This window comes from Vulpes vulpes, chromosome 9, assembly GCF_048418805.1.
Source record: "Vulpes vulpes isolate BD-2025 chromosome 9, VulVul3, whole genome shotgun sequence".
Lineage (NCBI taxonomy): Eukaryota > Metazoa > Chordata > Mammalia > Carnivora > Canidae > Vulpes > Vulpes vulpes.
Window position 1 is genome coordinate 11,980,871 of NC_132788.1, and position 21,676 is coordinate 12,002,546.

A 21,676-nucleotide genomic window follows, 5' to 3' on the forward strand; every position below is an offset into this window, starting at 1 on the left:
CCCTGGGTGGCGCAGCGGTTTGGTGCCTGCCTTTGGTCCAGGGCACGATCCTGGAGACCTGGGATCGAATCCCACGTCGGGCTCCCGGGTGCCTGGGGCTTAATCTCAGGGGCTTAAATTAAAAAAAAAAAAAAAAAGAAAGGAAAACAGGACCTGTCAGCCTCAGAAGGAAATCCCCCACCCCCTAGCCAACTATGCTGTTTCCACACTGCCTCTTCTAATATCCTATAACTTTCACCCTTACTCAAAATCTCCAGGGAAGAGTACTCCATTGCTTGTTGGGCACGCATCCACATCCTACCCCAAATCAATGGACTGTTTCCCTTTGGATAAAGACTCCAAACTCATTACCAAATTGTCTTAGTTATTTCACATGTCCCATTTAACCCTCTAAACTTTATGAAACAGGTGTTATTACTTCCCCATTTTATAGATGAGCAGAAATTGTAACCACGATAAAACCTGGCTCCAGAGTCTTTGTTCTTCAAATGATGAACAAGTCAGATTTTTCTCTGCAGAAAAGTTGAGAGTTTTTAGCACCCAAGGTAGTCTATACTTAGACTTCAGCAAGTCACTGAAATTACCATTTAAATGGTTCTACTAGTTACTACCTTCAGTTGGCTCAGTTCCAGGTAAGCTAACTGCAGGGGAGGAGAATATGTCACCAAAACATGTCATGTGGTATAAACTTTTTTTTTTTTTTTTTTTTTTGCAGAAGGCAATTGAGAGGCAGCAGTTATAAGTTCTTTGCCCTCCCCTATTTACCTACAAGTAGGACATGAAATTATGTGTCCTCCTCCCTATCTACCAGGAAGGACAAAGTTAATTACTAGAGACAACCTTTGATCTGGCACCCATGGAATCTACATAAACTTTACTAACTAACCCATATCCGGTAGTTCCCCCACATATCTGCCTCCTATAGAAAGTCAGTCTTTTTCCTTTGTCTTGTCACTTCTCCAAAAATGTACTTCTCTTTTGTAAAGATGCTATAGAAGACCAAGTTCTAACCATCTTTGTGAGTTAATCATCTCTGTGTACTCCCAAGTGTAGGTATCACATGCATGCTAATAAAGTTGTTTTCCTCTTGTTGATCTGTCTTTTATTAGTCCTGGTTACAGGCTCCCAACTGGAGAACCCAAGAGCACAGAAGGGAAAAGAAATTTTTCCTCTCCTACATGAACTTGGCTACGATTCTGAGCCTCTTCAAAGTTGGGAGTGACAATTTGCCTTATGTCCTCAGTTCTCTGATGGATCTAAGAAATCTCGATTTTCAGTTTGTTCAGCTTCTGTCCTGTTGTAAGGTCAAGGGGGACAACTTCCAAACTCTTTACGTGTCAGAGCTGAAACAAGAAGTCACCGCACTTTTGATAAGAGATATGATACCTTAACCACCAAAAAAATTAGGAAGGACATAACCTCAATCTAAAGAACAGTCTTTCCCAAGAAAGGGTGGTTGGTGGCTTCTATTACACATGTCAAAATGTATACGTATTTTGAAAATATTTCAAATACAGAAAATCTTACTAAAGAAAACTTTTACTCTAATCATTTTCTTGATACAAGTCAACTTGTAGATCTGTATTTAAGACAGTAGTACAAAGTAACATTCAAGTATCTCACCTCTTTTGGTAATTACCAATAAAAGAACAGCCAGAGAAGAATAAAAAAATCAATTTTAAGAATCGAGTTAAAAACAAAAAAGTAACAACCCACATGTAATTTTTTCTCATTTTGGAATATATACCCTATACAAACAGAGAGGCTGAGAAACAAAAGCCTCCATGCATTCTCTGACTTCTCCCCCCAAGACTCTGGGAAGTGTGGGTCTACGGGAGGGAGACGTATGAAGTGTCATTCTTTCACATATGGCTCCCCACGTCCTGTCCCATAAAGTAAGGTTTAATCTGAGAATGAAGCCACAGAGAGACAAAAATATCTTTTCTACCTTTTAAGAATAAAGGATCACTATCCTGACTTTTAGCCTTGTGCTTTGCCAACTCTCCAAGAGCTGCCTGGTCACATCATGTCACTTTGCCTTTGAATAGTGGCTCTTGTAGAATGCACCTCATATTATTAAAAGCCTTGACAGCGGCCTCACCCAAAGGACTGCCACATAGGAATCATCTTCACATTATATAATCAAACTTACTATTCCTTGTGCAAAATCCCATCAGAACTAGGAAAAACTTAATTTCTCCTAATAAATGAATATGCTTTCTTCTGCTAAAAACCACTCAGCCATTTGGTTGTTTATCCCCTCTTTACTTGTGTTTTGTGTCATTTCTATACCCAACACTTTTTGGAAATAGGCAAATAATGTACAAATATGTGCCAATTATCAAAATGTTAAATCAGTCCAATCCAGAATACCTTAATGACGCTTCCTCACTTGCAGCAGGCTTTGTTTTTTTTTTGTTTTTTAAGATTTTATTTATTTATTTATTCATGAGAGGTAGAGAGAGAGAAAGAAAGAGAGAGAGAGAGAGGCAGAGGCACAAACAGAGGGAGAAGCAGGCTCCATGGAGGGAGCCTGACGTGGGACTCGATCCCGGGTCTCCAGGATCAGACCCTGGGCTGAAGACGGTGCTAAACAGCTAAGCCACCCGGGTGGCCCCGCAGCAGGTTTGAAAGACAAAAAGTGAATAAGAGAAGGGAAGATTTCTTAGAAATATCTTTGTTAGAAGTATCTAAGATATTTCACAGCATGTATGTGCTGTTGGCATAAATGCTTGAACTACATTAGAGAAATATAAGTTAATTAGTGTGGTCAGTTCTGCTACAGTGCTTGTTTTGTAACAAGCAAATTTGTTCAAATGCAATTAATGTATCAGAGAACAACTGGAGCATAATGCAAATTTCCCATTTGATTATGTGCAATTTCATCTGCAAGAAACATTAGGTGAGAGCAGAAAACTGCGCCCAGCTGAGGCAAGCTATGCAGAAAGTCACCAAATGCACACATTTATATACCTCAAACATCTACCAGCTACCTATGTTTAGAGAATAGGAGTTACACCCACTCCCATCTACAGTCACAACTTACCTCCCTACTCCAGATAATCCTTATTCTACCACTTGACAATAATTCACAAGCTGCAATCCTCTGACAGCCACTTTCACAAGCAAAGCTCAGGATTTTTGGAAGGCAACATGTCGTATTTATTATAGTATTTATGTATTTCTTAACCACTTAATGTGTAACTGTGCTATTTTGTTAGGTTCTTTTTTTTTTTAACGTAGCACTAATAAAATTTTGTGTTTTACTCCTGCCATGATTTGCACCATAAGCTCAGTGGTTTTATTGCATGATTTTGCACAGGATGGTGATTTCAGGAATGCCCATGTCCCATCCTAGCAGAGCTGACTGTAAAGCTAGTGTGAAGTATGTGAGAGGCAGGGCAGCTAACCTGAGAACTGCTGCTTCTCAGTCATTATTAGCCCACTTCACTCCACATTTCACTCCTACAATCCTACCTTTTAACCAAACTCACCGAAGTTAGATGCTCCCATCACCCAAAGATGTGGAATACTGTATGCCCTGACCTTTCTCGGACAAATTAGAGTAAGAGAGGACAAGCTCTCTCTTAACCTATCAAATATGCCCCTCTCTTTCCCCTTGATATCTTCACTACCAAAAGTGGTTTTACCTTCCTTCACATGGAACTTAAAATCAAGATTCCTTTAATTTTGGCATTTGTTTACTTGACCACATGTCTTTAAGGTACCAGGGTTTATCTCTGATTAAAATTACTCAAGGAAATAGACCACATTTGTGTTTGGCCAGATGCTTTCAGTGAGAGAAATCAGTTATAATAACACTGTTCGAGTGTACCAATTTCAGCAAAGAAGGGAAGAGGTAAAGCTGAAACCCAAGATCAGAGGCTCTGACAATACATGCAGCTCAATGAAAAAAACTGCATTTACATGCATTGTGCGTGTTTCACTTCTAGACAGCATACAAGGTCAAACCACTAACTGTCAGTGACAATACACTTACAAACTTCTGGTCAATTACCTGGTTAATAACAAAAGGCAAGGCTATGACATCATTACAGTTGTAATTAATTTACACAGATCGGCTCCCAGTTAATCAAATACATCTTTTAAAACCGTTTAATTATTTTCCACCTAGAAAGCAACACTCAGCTTTGCTAAATGAAAAGCAATCTTGCTGAATTCAACATGAAAGGCTGTCAGGCTACTCTCAGACATAAAGGACAAAAGGCTTCACAGGGCACACCACTGCAAGGTAGGAGCACTCACAGCAAGCAGAAGCAGCACAAGGTGATGGCTAATAGAACACGTTTGAACAGTTTCCGAACATAAAGAAGTTGTCAAGAAATGGGATAAACAGATAAGCTGTGGGAAAAGAAACGTCCCAATGCTTTTTGTCAAAAACATACATGGGGCCAGCAATGTTAATGTATGTAGTATTATACGCTAGCTAAGTGCATGGTCTTTGCTAAGAACTCTACAATATGCCTTAGAAAATTTGGCTGCCAGTTTCTCACCTGTAAAAGGACAATGAGGCAGGCTCATTTGGTTTTGCAAGGATCAAATGAGATTACATACATAAAATCCTAAGTTAGTTAATAATAGGGTTTTTCATCCATATAAACAAGTGAATTAAAATAAGACCTAAGATTAAGGATTTTAAATAGCTTTAAAGTATTTTTACAACTTAGTAACCAATTAGCATTTTTCTGGGCTTTCTATGATCCATTATTTTTAAACTGCATCATATGATTCAGGCACACATACATTTTAAAAGCAATATGATGGGGTATGCGTAAGGCCCATGAAAACAGAAATCATTTTCAATTAAAATAAATTTTATAATAAAGTCTCAAACCAGAGCTTCTGTCAACATTGCCTGATAATTTGAGAATTTAATGAGCCTCCACTTTAGGATTAAAAGAAAGTCTCACTATGTCAGATGACAAAATTTTTATTTTTTTCTACCTTTTTAGAGTGTTAGGGTCTTAACAGAAATGATTACCGTTATACATGAAAAATGAAACTACAGGGTTTTGTATATAATCTTGACTTTTGCTCCATGGTGAAGTGAATTAGTGCCAACTCCAATTCTGATCCATCACCACTTATGATTTCCAATATCAATCATGAGCCAGTTCCTTCTCTCACAGACTACATGTCTTAGTGTAATGAGGGCTCATTAAGTTTCTCCAACTGACAGCCCTTCAGACATAGGTCCTTCACCAGGAGACACATGGGAAGCAGCAATGCCAGCATCCACCAGCACTCCCTTCAAGAAGATTCAAGTAATTCCACGTTCACTTTTGCTCCACACCAGAGTTCTTTGTTTATTTGCCTAAAGTCAAGGAAAAAGTGAGAGCCATCCAGCCCCCCCTCATGTAGTCTCTGTGTAAGAATGGTTAGTGAATTATTTATGTGACTGAAATCCTCCCAGCACAAGAACTAGTCAAGAGGGAGAAGAGCGTGCCTGACTTCAGAGATGTTGTTTATGTTCCCACAAAGCACATGGGACATCCACTAACCATTGGATGGTGGGGGCAGCATGAAGTTTTGGCCTGCCCAGCCAGCAACAATACCTCATTCCTTTAGGAATGGGAAGCTGCCTCCCACCCTCCCTGGATATGGTCCTGGGAAGACCAACAATCAAGGGTGCCCTTTCTCACAGATTCAAGGGTGACAGCAACCAGAGTAAAACTTGTATAGGGACCCTAGGACCAACAACATCTGGAACTGATAATGAGAGCTTTAAGTAAAAAAATGGTTCAAGTCCACCAAGTCTACCAAACCCCTGAGAGTTCACCTAGCTAGTTTCCAAGGCTTGGTTGGTTGGTTGGTTTTCTATCAATTCTCTGAGCTTATCCATAGACTTCCAATAAATGTCTTGCTCTTCAATAAGCTACCTAGATACCACAGTTAACTTACTTTCTGTTATTTTCAAAGAACACTACCTAAAACACTACATCTGCCAAGAGCTGGCAAGTAGATCCTAGTCTATTACAAGCAGCACTAACTCTCACCATCTCCTGGTACAGCACTCTAGCCTATGGAAGAGCCAAAACATGGTGCGTGTATAAGTGGTATCTCAAATGTCGGCTAAGTCCATGCTATTGCTAGAGAAAAAAAAGAGCACCCAGCTAAGGATGTGAGCACAAGAGCAACTTCGCCATACATAAGGTAAAGTCCTCTTAAAACCACGTACTAGTGTCTAAATTTGAACACTAGATGAAGAATGTAATCATAAAATGAAAAAAAGGATGGTCTAAATTTGTCTTATTTATATAAGGTCGATGTTTTAAAAGAATACATCTAATTCTTGATTTTCAAAACATACTCCTTGCCTTTGTTCTTCACTGAAAACTACTCTCCACATTTAGTAAAATGTTATCACTTGATGAACACTTCTGACTAGAACTTTGAGACAATGAATCATTTAGTTTCACCAACCAAAAAAAAAAAAAAAAGGAAAGAAGGAAGAAAGAAACAGAGTAAGAGGCTTCTTCAACCTGATAGCCTTCAGGAAGGATCATGGAATTATCCTGCATGTGTTTCTGTGAGTTTACTGCTTTGTCCCCATCTTGTAATTCATTAACAGACATAAATCATCACATTTCTCTAATTATGAGCCTGGAGAAGGAAACCAATAAATGTGAAACTATAGCAGTAAAAGCATTATGCAGATAATTTTATACCTCATTGTCTGTATTCCTTCATTTAATAAATATTTGAGTGCCTTTGAAGGGAGAGGTACTGTCCTTCCAGGCAACAACAGCCTAGAGAGCAGAAATACAAACAGAGACATGGTGCGATAAAGAATGAAAACAGGAATGCATATAAAGGTGTGAGAAATGTTTGGAAAATAGCAAAAATAAGTTTTAAGGTTTTGTATGTGAGGTGGGGTAAAGAAAGAAAATAGTGGGCAGGCATTTTCCTGTGGGCTATACAGAGGAAGAGGAAATGATCCACGAAACTCAGAATCAAAATAAATAAAAGGATTTGTCATCATTTGGGGGACATAATAGCTATAAGCTAAAAATCTGGAAAGCCAAAGGTCCCTTATTAATACAAAATTAACATACCTTGAAAGAAACTAGTAAATCTAGAATACCCTGGTAGGAAGGGACTACATGGGCAGTATGTACAATATTTATTACTACATTGGTTCAAACATAGAATCAAATTGACTCATTACAAAGACATGATTGCAAATGGCTGGTATTTGTAACATAAAAAAATATATAGCAAAGTTTCCTTCGTGCTGCTCAAGTGAATTCCTCAAGGAAAACAAATCCAAAATTAGGAGTAGCTGCCAACCCACACACACACACCCCCTATATTATTTATATAAGGCTGAAGTCATTGTAATATGTATATAAATTTCATTCATAACTATCCTGATATGCTGACTCTGGATTAAAAATGCATAAGCAAGTTTACTCCATGCAGAAACAGCTTCTGGTATAATGAGAACATTTCTGGAACTGAAGCCAGATTTGGGGTCAAATATGGATGCCATCATTTACTAGTATGTGGCCTTGGGCAAATCATATAATCAATCCTGCTGAGCTTATCCTGCTTCTTTATCCATAGATGAGAAAAATTCCACTTACTTACTGGAGTCATTGTGAAGAATAAATGAAATAGCATATTATGTGAAAGCACGTAGCACACTCCCAAAGTTTGTTTTCCAATCTCCCTTCCTCTCCATAAAGTAATGAGCCTTTCCCCCCATGGAACTACACTTTATTGCTTTATAATTATGATGTGCATGTAACAATGTCCAAGAAACTAGATGGTAAAATAAAACCAACACGCAAACCTGAATGCAGACATTGTTAGTTGACTATCAACTAGATCCCAAAGGGCTCTTATACAGCTCTTGTACACTATCTATTGCTTCCCAGAAATTTGACACATTTTCTTTTCTGAATACAGCCAAAATTATCCCACAGGCTTTGAAATATCGCCATCATGATGTTGCACAGAGCAGCTGGCTGATTGAAAGTGACTCCCCCTCCCCCACACTCCAGCTGTCACCAGGAAACCCTCCTCAGTGTGTGAAAAAAGACAATGTGATATTACTACTATCCCTATTAATAATGATCTAACAAATACTTGGCATTTGAGATTATTTTTCTTATGAAAGCTCACTATTAACTAAAAATTAACTTTAAGAAAAGCCCTTTACCATACAAATTGCAAACCAGCTGCTTTCATACAACAAAAAACAGAGGGACGGTAAACACAAGTAATATATTTCCACTGACTTCTTGTTTCTTTTTCCTGGAGTCATCTGTAATGCTAAACAACAGCCAGTTAAAATATTAAATAGCTTTAACAGTGATACAGCTGTCACGGCCTAAGAGGGATCAAAAAAAAAAAAACTGACATGATTTCTCAAAAAGCATGCATAGACTCCTATTTTTTGTAAAATGTGGGTCAGACTGAAGGCTGCATCTTTTCCTTTTTTTTTTTTTTTTTAATAATCCCATTCCTCTGCATGAGAAGTTATATATACATTTGACATTGCTGAAAACCCTGGGAATGGTCTTCAGAACAAGTCTGTGAATCCCACTCACAATAATCCTTAATGCATGACTTTTCAGATATATAACTGTCTCTTGAGGATTTCTATCCCACAGATGAAGAGTTACACACCCAGTGCCCTGGTCTCCAGGGTTCCATTGACGTGCCTTGGAGCATCATTGCAAAAAGTTCAAGATGAGCACCAGCAAGCAGAACTGTGCCCTTTAACATCTCTTAAAGCCTCTCAGCTCCTGAGCTTTTCAGGTAAGATTCTGCTGAAGAGGGTTCCCTGCTAGAAAACAAAAAAAAACAAAAAAAAAAAAACAAAAAACAAAAAACAAAAAAAAAAACCTAAGGACCACTGCTTGAAGAACTAAAGCATAAAAGGAAATCTATGTTTTTAAAGTATCATTTCTATCCTTTACATGGTTTTTTAAAAGAATGTTTAGGGGGTGCCTGGGTGGCTCAGTTGGTTAAGTGTCAGATTCTTGAGTTCTGCTCAGGTCATGATCTCATGATTGTGAAATCGAGCCCTGTTGTCAGGCTCCCTGCTCCGCATGGACTCTCCTGGATTCTATCTCTCCCTCTCTCTCTCCCACTCCCTCCTTGCTTGCTCACTCACTCTCTCTCAAATAAATAAATTAAATCTTAACAATAAATAAATAAAAAGAATGTTTAGGGGTGCCTGGGTAGCACAGCTGGTTGAGCATCCTCCTCTTGGCTTCAGCTCAGGGTCATGAGACTGAGCCCAGTGTTTGGGTCCATACCCGAAGTGGAGCCTGCTTGAGGTTCTCTCTCCCTCTCCTGCTCATGCTCCCTTTCTAACTAAAATAAATCTTGGGACACCTGGGTGGCTCAGCAGTTGAGCATCTGCCTTCGGCTCAGGGTGTGATCCCAGGATCCGGGATCGAGTCCCACATTCAGCTCCTTGAGGGAAGCCTGCTTCTCCCTCTGTCTGTGTCTCTGCCTCTTTTCTGTGTCTCACATGACTAAATATATAAAATCTTTAAAAATAAATAAATATTAAAAAAGAATGTTTATATATGTGTGCATGTATATAACTTTACATAAATGTACAGATTCATCCCCATCTCCATATTATAACACATTGCCAAGTAAACAAAAGTATGACCTGGTATGACACTTTTCAAGTATTTTCCATGCTCATATATTCATGTTTTATATATATACGAAAAAACGACATGAAATATTTCATTTTTTAAATACTGGAATATAACGCATAGTGCATGTTTTCAATGAAGTCTCACCTCCTAGAACAGTGTCCCCTCTATAGCAGACTGTTGTGGTAAACTAAATGAAGATACTTAAATATTAATTACCCCCTGACCTTGACCTACCAGTAAACACCCAGAACAATTTTATGGAAGTTTGCTCCATTACAGTGATAAAATCGAAGATAGTGTTTTTCTACCAGGTTTTAGAGTTTTAACTTTTTCCATGTGTGTGCTTTCTCTCAAAATAATGTGAAAGTTCTGACTCTTCAGGATTTTACCACTTAAAAAGAAAAGTAGTGCAGTTAGGCAATAACAAAATTACCTCATTTATAAAAGTAGGATGAAGAAATGAATGCAGTAAGATTATTTGTGGAGTGATAACTTTCTTCCCCCTGTCCAACTGCAGCATTTATTGGGTCTCTCCGCCTTCACGTGGTAGACAGGCTTTGCACTTTATTTCATTTAATTCAATGTCTTGAAGGAGGAGCACACCATGACTCCTACTTTAAAGAGGAAATTAAGGCCAAGGGGATGTTACTTTGTCTAATGAACCCAATAACGGAGGGTTCAAAGCAAGGTCTGACCAAAACCACTGCTAGAGACCTGCCTCTCTGACACAGAGAACAAGAAAATTATTTAGGACCCTTGAAAAATGAATGTTTCATGATGGGACAGTGCTAATTTGATGGTAGTATTAACAAAATTATTTATAGAAGCTAATATGCAAAGTGACTCATGTTTATCTGAAAACTCTCACCCACAGTATACAAGGTATACCACAGTATACCTCATGGTGTGGCTCAGGAACAGTGTGCCCTAATCAAAGTGACATGTTGTTTGGCAATGACCTTTTCAACACTGGAATGAGTCTAGGTCTTATGGCAACTGCTTCAAATCCTACATTTTTCTTTTCTTCCCCCCACACTGGCACCCTGAAAAGGGAAGGGGAAAGTTGTAAGTAAACACTGCAACTGGTAATCTGAAAAAAAAAAAAAAAAAACAGCAGGTGAAAGGCACTGCCAACTTAGCTGCTGCAATGCTTCCAGAAAACAGATGTATAGGCAACAGTTATGACAAGGCGACGTTGGCTTCCTGGACCTATGTGACACATGGGGAAGAAAGATAAGGATGGCAACATCTTCAGCTTGGGCTTCTGCACGCCAAGTCATTAACATCCCTCAGCTTTATGGCTAAGGCTTATCTCTGGTTATCCACCCTACTTTGTTACCAAGGCCTGGGTCAAAAGAAGGTATAATTAAGCTGAAAAAACCAAAAGGCCAAAGTATTAAAAACTATTCTTTAACACAATTATTTAGGTCTTTCTTAAAAATACTACAGTTCCAGGGATCCTGGCTGGCTCAGCCAGTAGAGCCTGAGACTCTTGATCCTCAGAGTGGTGAGTTCAAGCCCCACATTGGGCATAGAGCCTACTTATCCATTCATCTTTCGATGGACACTGAAGCTCCTTCCACAGTTTGGCTATTGTGGACATTGCTGCTAGAAACATCGGAGTGCAGGTGTCCCGGTGTATAAGGGAAGGGAGAAGAAATGTGTGGGAAATATCAGAAAGGGAGACAGAACAGAAAGACTCCTAACTCTGGGATACGAACTAGGGTGGTGGAAGGGGAAGAGGGTGGGGGGGTGGGGGTGAATGGGTGACAGGCACTGAGGGGGGCACTTGACCGGATGAGCACTGGGTGTTATTCTGTATGTTGGTAAATTGAACACCAATAAAAAATAAATGTATTATAAATAAATAAATAAATAAATAAATAAATAAATAAATAAATAAATATTAAAAAGAAAAAACAAAATAAAACTATTTCTTTCAAAAAAAAAAAAAATACTGCAGGCCCAATACGGTGGTATTAGCACACGCTGCTCTAACTTTCAATGGAATCCTGATCCAACAATCTTGATTATACAAGCTATACAACTAGAATCCAGAAATAAACAAGTAAAATGCCCTCTAAGGCATGGTCACAATATTCATGCATTGCAACTCACATCCAACCTGGTGAAAACCCTTCCAGCACAATCCAGGCACTTAACTCTATGCAGTTCCAACAAGCTATTAAATAATATCTCATCTTCGAATGTTTTCTTATGTGTGCTAGTGTTAAAGTTATTTCCCCTGTATTTTCACACTGAGTATTTACAGCCCTATAAAGGAGCCTTTAAATAACCTGTCCAAGGCCATGCACCTAGGAAAGGCTTCACCGCGATCCACATTCCATTCAGTGATTTCTCCTCCTTATAAACACAACATTAGCTCCCAAGTGCACGGGGATCAAGTGGAAGTCTTGTTAAAATAGATTTGATTCATTTAAGTCTGGGATAAGACCCCCCCACCCCCCCAACCAAAAAAAAAAAAATTTCGCATCTCCAGCGAAGTTCCCAGGTGATGCGGATGCTAGCAGTCCTGGGACAATTAGGAACGGTATTGCTATTCTTCTTTATAAAACGACTTGCTTCCCCCAAGCTGCCACTTGAGTAGCAAATTAGAAGTCTTTAGATTTTTTTTTTTTAAGATTTTATTTATTTATTCATGAGAGGGAGAGAGAGAGAGAGGCAGAGACACAGGCAGAGGGAGAAGCAGGCTCCATGCAGGGAGCCCGACGTGGGACTCGATCCTGGGTCTCCAGGATCACGCCCTGGGCTGAAGGCAGGTGCTAAACCGCCGAGCCACCCGGGCTGCCCAGAAGTCTTTAGATTTAAGGGCACTTGGGTGGCTCAGTGGTTGAGCATCTATCTTTGGGGCTCAGGTCCCGATCTCGGGGACCTGGGATCTTTGGCTCAGGTCCTGATCTCGGGGACCTGGGATCGAGTCCCGCTTCACGCCCTGCCTCTGCCCTTCTCTCTGGGTCTCTCATGAGTCAATAAAACCTTTAAAAATAATAATAAATAATAATAATAATAATAATAATAATACTTTAGATTTATAGTTTGGTGGAACTGACTAAAAATAAATAGATGCCAGACATCACACTTTCAAGAAGCAACTGCCAGGAACTAAAAAAAAAGGGGGGGCAGGACAGCCCCGCCGCCCCGAGCTTCCTGCAGAGGCCCACCGCACTCGGCCACTGAATCGCGACAATGCCAATTAATTCCTTCTAACAGCCATCGTGAGTCTTCAAAAGTCCGTGCGCGGTTTGGAAGAGGGGAAGGCATGTGTTTCTGGACGGGCTTCCAAGGCGGGAGGAGAACACGGGGTTAGATGCACGGGCGGGCGAGGGGGCGGGCTTCCCATCCTCCCACTAAGGGGATCCCCACCTCCTGCATCAGGGTCGCGCGGGCCGCAGCCTGCCCAGGGGAGCGGAGTTACTCTTCCAGCACCTCAAAGTGCAAGTTGCTGCTGATGCAACCTCACTTTCAACGTCCTGCTTTCGGAAGGAATCTTCTACGGCTCCCAGCGAGCCCCCCCGCCGCCCCCATCCTCTGAGCACGTCGTTCCCCGCACGGTCGGCCCCACGGAGACACCCGGGCGCGGCCCGCGGGGACCCCGCTCCACTGGCCTCCGGAAGCCCCCGCCCGGCCCTCGGACCTGCCCCGCGGCGCCGGGGATGCGGCAACGCGCCTCCAACCCGGCCCCCGGCCCGGCCCGCCCCCGGCAGGTGCCGCCCGGCGCCCCGCCTCCCCGCCCCGCCCGGCGCCGCCGCCCGAGACGCACCGGGCAGCACCGACGACGCGAGGGGCACCAAACAGACGCAGAAACTCACGCTCTCTACGGCCCGCCTGCGTCCCCACGTCTTGGCGCGTGTGTGCGTCATCACGCACGGGCGCCGGATACCGAGCGCTCCAGGTCCCCGGGGCCTGCGGGGCGGGGCGGGGGTGACGTGGCTGGCGCAGCAGGGCTTGCAGGGCGGGGATTGGAGGGGGACGTAAAGTGGGCGGGCCGGGCTCCCTCCGCGCATGCGCAGGTGCGCGCCCGCGCTGCGCTCCCCGCTGCTGGCCGGGCGTGCGTCCCGCGTGCGGCGGCGGTGACTGCCGGGGGTTCCCGCGCGGCGCGGTGTGCGGAGCCTGTACCATCCCCGAGCGACACGCGGATAAAATTCCTTAGTGCCGTAGATGTTGGTCGCCTACGCACGCGTGAAGCCGAGGAGCGGCGTGGGACTGGACGTGGGGACGAGCGGAGAGGACCTGCTGCGGCCAAGGAGCCGGCCTTCCGGTTGCATCTCTCTCGTGAGGTCCTGCTGCTGCTGCGTGGGGCGCTGGCGGAGCCCTGGCAGGCCGTGCAAACGGGGTCGTGGGTGCGCTGCTCACTCCCCAACGCTTAGGCTGCAGCCCGCGTTTATTGGTCCGTTTGCCCGTTTAAGGGCTTCAGGTGTGAAGCTTTGCAGCGGAGATATCCCTTTGATGCTATTTTAATTAGAGGCGGTGCTTCTACCGGGAAACAGGGTTATTTTTTTGTCCAGTCGGAGTCCGGTTCAATTAAATGCGGTAATGCTGTCGGTCACTTACACCCTGCAATAGGAGGAAGCTATCCTACTACCTGTACGGTGTGGAATTTTCTGGTAACGAGGAGGAGGACAACGCATTTTTCACGGAGGAATCCAAATGCAGGTGGTGGTACGCTGTTCTGTGTGTATTGGAAGTTGCGGCAGCTGTGTTTAGCGAGGCTGCAGGAAAACTGCCTGAATCAGAAGAGTTTTGATGGTCTTTTGTTGCCGGTTACTGCAAGGACTCTTCGTGGAAATGTTCATTTTGGAGTTTGAAATTTCAGTGAAAATTTGGCTCACGTACAGGGGACCGTTACAGGTTTTTCTAGTGAGAGAAAAGATTCTTAGGAAATTGCGAGCATGTATTCTTTGAGTCTTACAAGTTATCCCTTTCTTCCGAAAGCAATATGCGGATCAGAAAGCTTGGCTGATGATGAGAAACTGCCTTCCTCGAAAGCCAACTGAAGGAGGATGAGGAGTAGATGGATTGCATGTAGAAGTATTTTATGTACTTTTCTGCAAAAAAAAAAAAATGTAATTCTTCAAAAAGAAGAGGTCTCCCATTTATCCTGATCATGATCATGTGCATCAATTCAATTAATACCAATCCCATCTTCAGTTCCCTTGCATCTCTTGCACCTTCCTATAATTGCATCATTTTTCTTGCTCTTAATCCATCAAATACGGAAGTAATTTTAAGGGAGCCACAAGTTAAGTCCCAAGATTAATCTCAAAAATGTTATATAGAGACGTTAAGAATATACTTAGGCAATTACGTTCCATTTCAGATATTATCAGTGAAAAATTTCATAGACATTTAAGAGGACAGAAAAAATCTATCTTTTTAAAAATGACCTTTTTTGTGCTATATGATTCAGCGGACCAGAACTTTAATTCCTTTTGAAATCATGTTGTATACTCGCGTCCTATCTAAATTGGCAAACATCATTTAGATAATAATTGTACATCTTAAACATTAACATGAGACAGTCCTGCATCCTTTCACTGAGGTAGGGCTTTCATAACAAATAGAACAAAATACAAAGATTCAGTCCCAGAAGAAGACCTTTAACATTAAATTTATACAGTTGTTACATTACTTTGTAAGATGATTCCTAAACACTCAAAGTACTCATCTTAATCATGAGAAAAAGCGTTGTACACATTGCGTGTAATATTCCAGACCCATCTAATGATCTGAACAATTTTCTAATTTTATAAAAGGTTTAAAAGCAGCAATACCTGGGATTAAGCCATTTGATGCAAATGACTGTTCCTAAAATGTGGTCCCTGCACACAAATAGAAGAGTTGTGGTAACAGCCTTTGTACAGTTCATAAATCTAGGATGGGAACTGGCAGGAAAGCAGATGAGTCATTTTCAGCTTCAAAGCCTGGCCTGAGGAGAGAAGACATCAAGCAACAACACCATGAGCAAATAACACAACTGCATTATTTTTTTTTTAAAGAGGAGCTTGTTTGGTATCCAATTGCTTTTAATGGATCATTTAGTGTTATACCCAACACTTCCAAAAGATGTATAAAACTTATCAAAGAATTTATAGCTTATTATGAAAAAGCTTGCAAATTAATTCAAGAACAATTTAAGAACCATAAAAATAAGTACAAAGTTGCATCATGTATTATGATGATAAGACCAACAATTAAATAGTGCTAAACCATGCAAACAGTAACCTTAAGAAATTTGCAATGGCTTTGCTGATAATCTAACATAATAGACTTTAAGACAAATACTTCTAAAGACACATGTCATACAGAGTCAATACATCAAGAAGATATAACAGTCAGAAATGTACATGTGTCCACCAACAGAACCCTAAATACATGAAGCAAAAATGGTTAGAGTTGAATGGAAAAATAGACAATAATAGTTTGATACTTGTATATCCTATTCTCAATGGGTTAGAGGGTGTAGACAGAAAGCCACTAAGAATGTAGAAGCCTTGAACGACACTACCAACCTGATATGTATATAGACCACTGTACTTAATGATCACAGGATTTATATTCTTTTTAAGTATATCCTTCAGGATAGTCAATATGCTAGGTCATAAAACAAGTGTCAGTAAATTTAAAAGGATTGGGATCACATTCTATAATGGAACCATGTCCTATGGCTACAATGAAATTAGAAATAGACAATAGGAAAAAAGAACATAGAAAATCTCCAAATATTTGGAAATTAAATTACTCAAGAGCCAAAGAAGTCACAAAGGAAATTAGGAAATATTTTTAACTGAATGTAAATGAAAACACTAAATTTTGGGAGGCAGCTAAAACAGTGATTTGAAGGGTATTTACTACCTTAAACACCTATACTAGAAAAGAAAAAAGGATTTTAATAATCTAGACTCTCATCTTAAGAACTAGAAAAGTAAGAGCAACTCAGTAAACACATAGCAAGCAAGTGTGAGGGAATATTGTTCATATTAGAAACCAGTGAAACAGAAGAGAAAAATAAAATGAAAATAAAAACTGGCTCTTTGAAAAGATCAATAAAATTGTCAAAACTTTATTTGGTAGCCCCCCCCCCCCCCGCCCCCGCAAAAAAGAGAAGACACAGATTGGCAACATTAGGAATGAAAGTAAAAAAAAAAAAAAAAGCAGTATATCACTCCCCACCCTACCAAAATTTTAAAAGGCTATGCCAACAAATTGGACAATGTAGTTGAGTTGGACAAATGCCTACAAAGATACAAACTGCCAAAAATGAATGAAGAAAACAGAAAATGTGGAGTTTGCATTCATGTCCTAGGGCTACCACTACAAAGTACCACAAACTGGGTGGATGGAACAACGGAAATTTATGTCTCATATTTCTGGAAGCCGGAAGTGCAAGACTGAGGTAGCAGCAGGGACACACTTGCTCTGAAACCTGTAGGAGAGAATCCTTCCTTGACTGTGTTCTGATGGTTTGCTGGCAGTCCAAAGCCCTACATGGCTTGCAACTGCATCACGTCCGTCTCCACCTCCATCACCACATGGCCTTCTCCCTTCATGTACCAGTTTCCCCTTCTTATTAGGACACTAGGAATCCCATCTCCAGTATGACCTTACCTTGACTAGTTACATCTGCAATGGCCTGTTGCCAAATAATACATTCTGAGGTACCGGGGGTTAGGACTTAAACATAGCTCTTTGGGTGATTGCAATTCAACCCATAACAGATGTGTAACAAGTAAAATTATTATATAGTTGGCCCTTGGGCAACATGAGTGTGAACTGTATGGGTCCACATATATATAGATTTTTTTTTCTGATAGAGTACTGTAAATAAATTTTTCTTATGATTTTCTTAAGATCATTTTTTTCTCTAGGTTTATAGCAAGAATACAGTATGCAATACTTATACAAACTATGTATTAATCCCTGTTTGTGTTACTGGTAAGGCTTCTGGTCAACACAGACTCTCAGTAGTTTTGGGAGAGTCAAAAGTTATGGATTTTAACTGTGCAGGGGGTTTGGTGCCACAAACTCCCATGTTGTTCGAGAGTTTACTGTAGATTAAAATCCTTCTACAGGAACACTCTGCTGGCTGTCAGAAGATCATGTGACTCTTGATCTTGGGGTTGTAAGTTTGAGTCCCCATGTTGGGTGTAGAAATTACTTTAAAATGAAATCTAAAAGAAATTAAACCAAAATCTTTCTACAAAGAAAAGCCCAGGCCCAAATGTATTCACTGGTGAATTCAAATACTTAAGTAGAAGTGATGCAATACAAAACATAAGAGAAAATCTCTGCGCTTTTAGGTTAGGCGAACACTTCTTAGCTATGAAGCCAAAAGCCCAAAATGCAAAGGAAAAAAACCTGATAAGCTGGATGGCCTCAAATTTTTTTAAATATTTGCCGTTTTAAAAGACATCATTAAGAAAATGAAAATCAAGCTACAGATTAAAGGAAAATGTTTTGTATCTTATAAGGATTTGTATCTGGTTATTTAAAGTACTCATAACTCAAAAGGAAAATAAGCTATTCAATTAAAAAATGAGCGAAAAATCTGAACAGATCCTTCACCAAGGAGGATGTAAGAATAACTAAAAACCATTAAAATATTCCCAACGTCATTAGTCATTAGGAGAAAGCCAATTAAAACTATTGCAGAGCCCCTGGAGTGACAATAATAAAGAAGACAAGCAACTATGTACAGAAACTGGAACCATTGTTTACTGCTGGTGGGAATGTAAAATGGTGTGGCCATTTTGGAAAATAGGTATATTTTTAAAAGTTAAACATACATTTATGATACAACCCAGCAATTCCACTGTTAAGAATCTACCTAAAAGAAATGAAACATGTCCACAAAAGACTTGACTGCAAGTTTCACAGCAGTATTATTCATAATAGCTAAAACCTGCAAACAATCCAAATGCTTATCAACTATCATTGGATAAAGCAATAAAGATACAAACTACTGATTCATCCTACAACATGGATAAACCTCAAAAGCAGTATGCTGAGAGAAAGCAGACCCAAAATATTATATATTTAGAATTCTATTCATATGAATTTCCCAGAAAAGACCAATCTCTCTAGACATGAAACAGATCAGTGATTGACTGGGACTGGATGTGAGAGTTGGGTTAACAAAATGGACAGGAACTTTGGGGGATAATGAAATGTTCTAAGACTGGATTGTGAAGATGATTTTCCAGCTTTATAAATATATTAGGGGCACCTGGATGGCTCAGTGGTTGAGAGATTGCCTCCGGCTCAGATCTCAAGTCGTGATCCCAGAGTTCTGGGATCAAGTCCTGCATCTGGAGCCTGCTTCTCCCTCTGCCTGTGTCTCTGCCTCTCTCTCTGTATCTCTCATGAATAAATAAATAAAAACTTTAAAAATTAAATAAAAAAATTACATAGGGACACTATATACACACAACGGGTGAATTTTATGGTATGTAAATTCCATCTCAACGAAGCTGTTTAAAGAGAAAGGATAACTAGTCTGTTGACACATGCGGCCAGTCATCTACAAGACCTAGTAAAGACTAGGAATGGCAAACTACACAGGTCCTACCTATCCACATGCTATGTTCAGGGCATTATTCTTGAGTCAAGGGATACCAATCAGATGCGGATGCCATATTCTAGGAACTTCTGGTCCTAAAAAGGAGCCAAGGGATCTATGTAAATTTCAATGAAGCCGCATAGAAATTGCTAACTGTTCCGACTAATGTGTAAGTCAATTAATTTGGAACTTCAAAGGAAACGAATATTAAAAGCAGCTGGAGAGATGAGGGAGTGCTTTGTGGAGCTGACATTTGAATAGTATCCTGGATACAGAAGTAGGATTGGACCCATGAGCATGAATGGAATGGAACATTCTAAAACAAAAAGAGAACAATAAAATAACAATATTATGAGGGGTGCTCCTGGGTGGCTCAGTTGGTTAAGTGTCTGCCTTGGGTTCATGTCATGATCCCAGGGTCCTGGGATATAGCCCTACAATGGGGGGGAAGAGGGGGGGGGGTCCCTGCTCAGCAGGGAGCCAGCTTCTCCCTCTGCCTACCACTCCCCCTGCTTAAACATTCTCCTCCTCTCTCTCTCTGTCAAATAAATAAAATATTTTTTAAAAAGAACAATATTGTGAGAAATCATTAGGGTGATTTATTCTTTATGTATTATTTGAACCAGGGTATTATTTTGATCAGTAGTAACAGATGAAATGGGTATGTCATGATGTCCAATATTCTTGGTGTATGAGCATTACAATGTAGATGCTGGACTAAACAGGATGGAGAATTTATTTAGAAGAATATTGGGAAAAGTTAGGTATAGATGATGGATGTAAGATAGAGAATGTGAAATCTTCTTGAAAAAAAACTAATAATAAAAATATAGTCAATTAACATGTTTTAGAAATTCTTATAATGAGGGGATCCCTGGGTGGCGCAGCGGTTTGGCGCCTGCCTTTGGCCCAGGGCACGATCCTGGAGACCCGGTATCGAATCCCACATCGGGCTCCCGGTGCATGGAGCCTGCTTCTCCCTCTGCCTGTGTCTCTGCCTCTCTCTCTCTCTCTCTCTCTCTCTCTCTCTCTCTGAGACTATCATAAAAAAAAAAGAAAGAAATTCTTATAATGATCTTGTCTTTGAGTCTTTATGTGGAAAAGTGTGCTTTGGAATTCAAATGGTTTTTTTTTTTAATTTTTTTAAATTTTATTTATTTATGATAGTCATACAGAGAGAAAGAGAGAGGCAGAGACACAGGCAGAGGGAGAAGCAGGCTCCATGCGCCGGGAGCCTGATGTGGGATTCGATCCCGGGTCTCCAGGATCGCGCCCTGGGCCAAAGGCAGGCGCCAAACCGCTGCGCCACCCAGGGATCCCTGGTTTTTTTATTGGTTAAAAGGAAGAATGTAGAATTAGGGATCTATCATGATTGAGTTTACCGCCAATGAGAAAATTTCTTGTGGTAAGAAGGTATACTAAAACTACAAATAACAATGGACTCGCCATAGATCTGTGATGGTTAATTATCCTGATATTATTATGGACATTATTATAATTGCATGTGAATTTTCACTAATCAACTCTAAAATAGTCTACTCTGAGAAGAGCTGATAACACTAAAATAATTCATATTACTCTGCAGGTATTTTAATGCTTAAACTCCTGCCCGTAGATCAGTCACTTCCTGATTTCCAATCATACCATAAACAGATAATTTTATTTCTTCTATTGGGGTATTAAACCTGTACAACTTCATTCTCTCTTCCTCTATTGTCTAATTTTTTTTGTCTAAGAAGTAATACCCTCCCTCCATAAATGATGAATGAATAAACCTTAATTTCCTCGTCCCTATCCCCAGTAACCACTAAAGAACAGGAATATAACATGAAATCTGTTAGTCAAAGGTTTTCTCTTGGGACTTGGACTCTTAGGGGATCTGGAAATGGTAGGAGGCCATCCTCGTCTCAGCACCAGGAACGACAGTGCTTTAGTGGAAGAGCAGAAGGCTGAGTACTCTTTAAAGCAACTTCAGTATGACTACCTCACGATACCCCAAACTTTGGGGCACCTGGGTGGCTCAGTTCATTTAGTGGTTGAGCATCAGATTCTTGGTTTTGGCTGGGGTCATGATCTTGGGGTTGTGGGATTGTGCCCTATGCCTGGCTCCTCAGTCAGCATGGAGTCTGCTTGTCCCTCTCCCTCTTCCACTGGCTCTCTCCCTGCTCTTTCTCTCTTTCTCTCTCTTAAAAAAAAAAAGATACCCTGAACTTTAACTCAATCCTTTATCTACTCTTGCTAAGACCTTCAGATACAGATTTTATTTTCTCGTAACTCAATATTATTTTGGTAAATCGTAAAATTGTTTTCTTAATCTAACATCCTACAAAATTACCACTATTACCACCACTATGACCTGTACTTGTGAAGTAAGTTACTGCATTTTGATTATCAAAGTGCCTGTTACACAATAAATACACAATACATGTTCACTGTTATTATAACTACTATT

The 21,676-nt window shown here is 40.5% G+C and overlaps 1 protein-coding gene across 6 annotated transcripts in view; it reads right to left on the reverse strand.

The window, feature by feature from the left end:
• The window catches only part of RHBDD1 (rhomboid domain containing 1), a 126,207-nt gene extending 111,494 nt beyond the window's left edge, over positions 1 to 14,713 (reverse strand). Inside the window, exon 1 of one of the 6 annotated variants that reach the window (XM_026006339.2) lies at positions 13,478 to 14,713. The gene's annotated coding sequence lies outside the window, so the exon portion shown is untranslated. Of the gene's footprint in view, positions 1 to 13,031; positions 13,270 to 13,428 lie in introns of those variants that run through there. The other 5 variants (XM_026006338.2, XM_072719370.1, XM_072719372.1 and 2 more) reach the window with 5 other exon arrangements.
• Between the last annotated feature and the right edge of the window lie 6,963 nt (positions 14,714 to 21,676).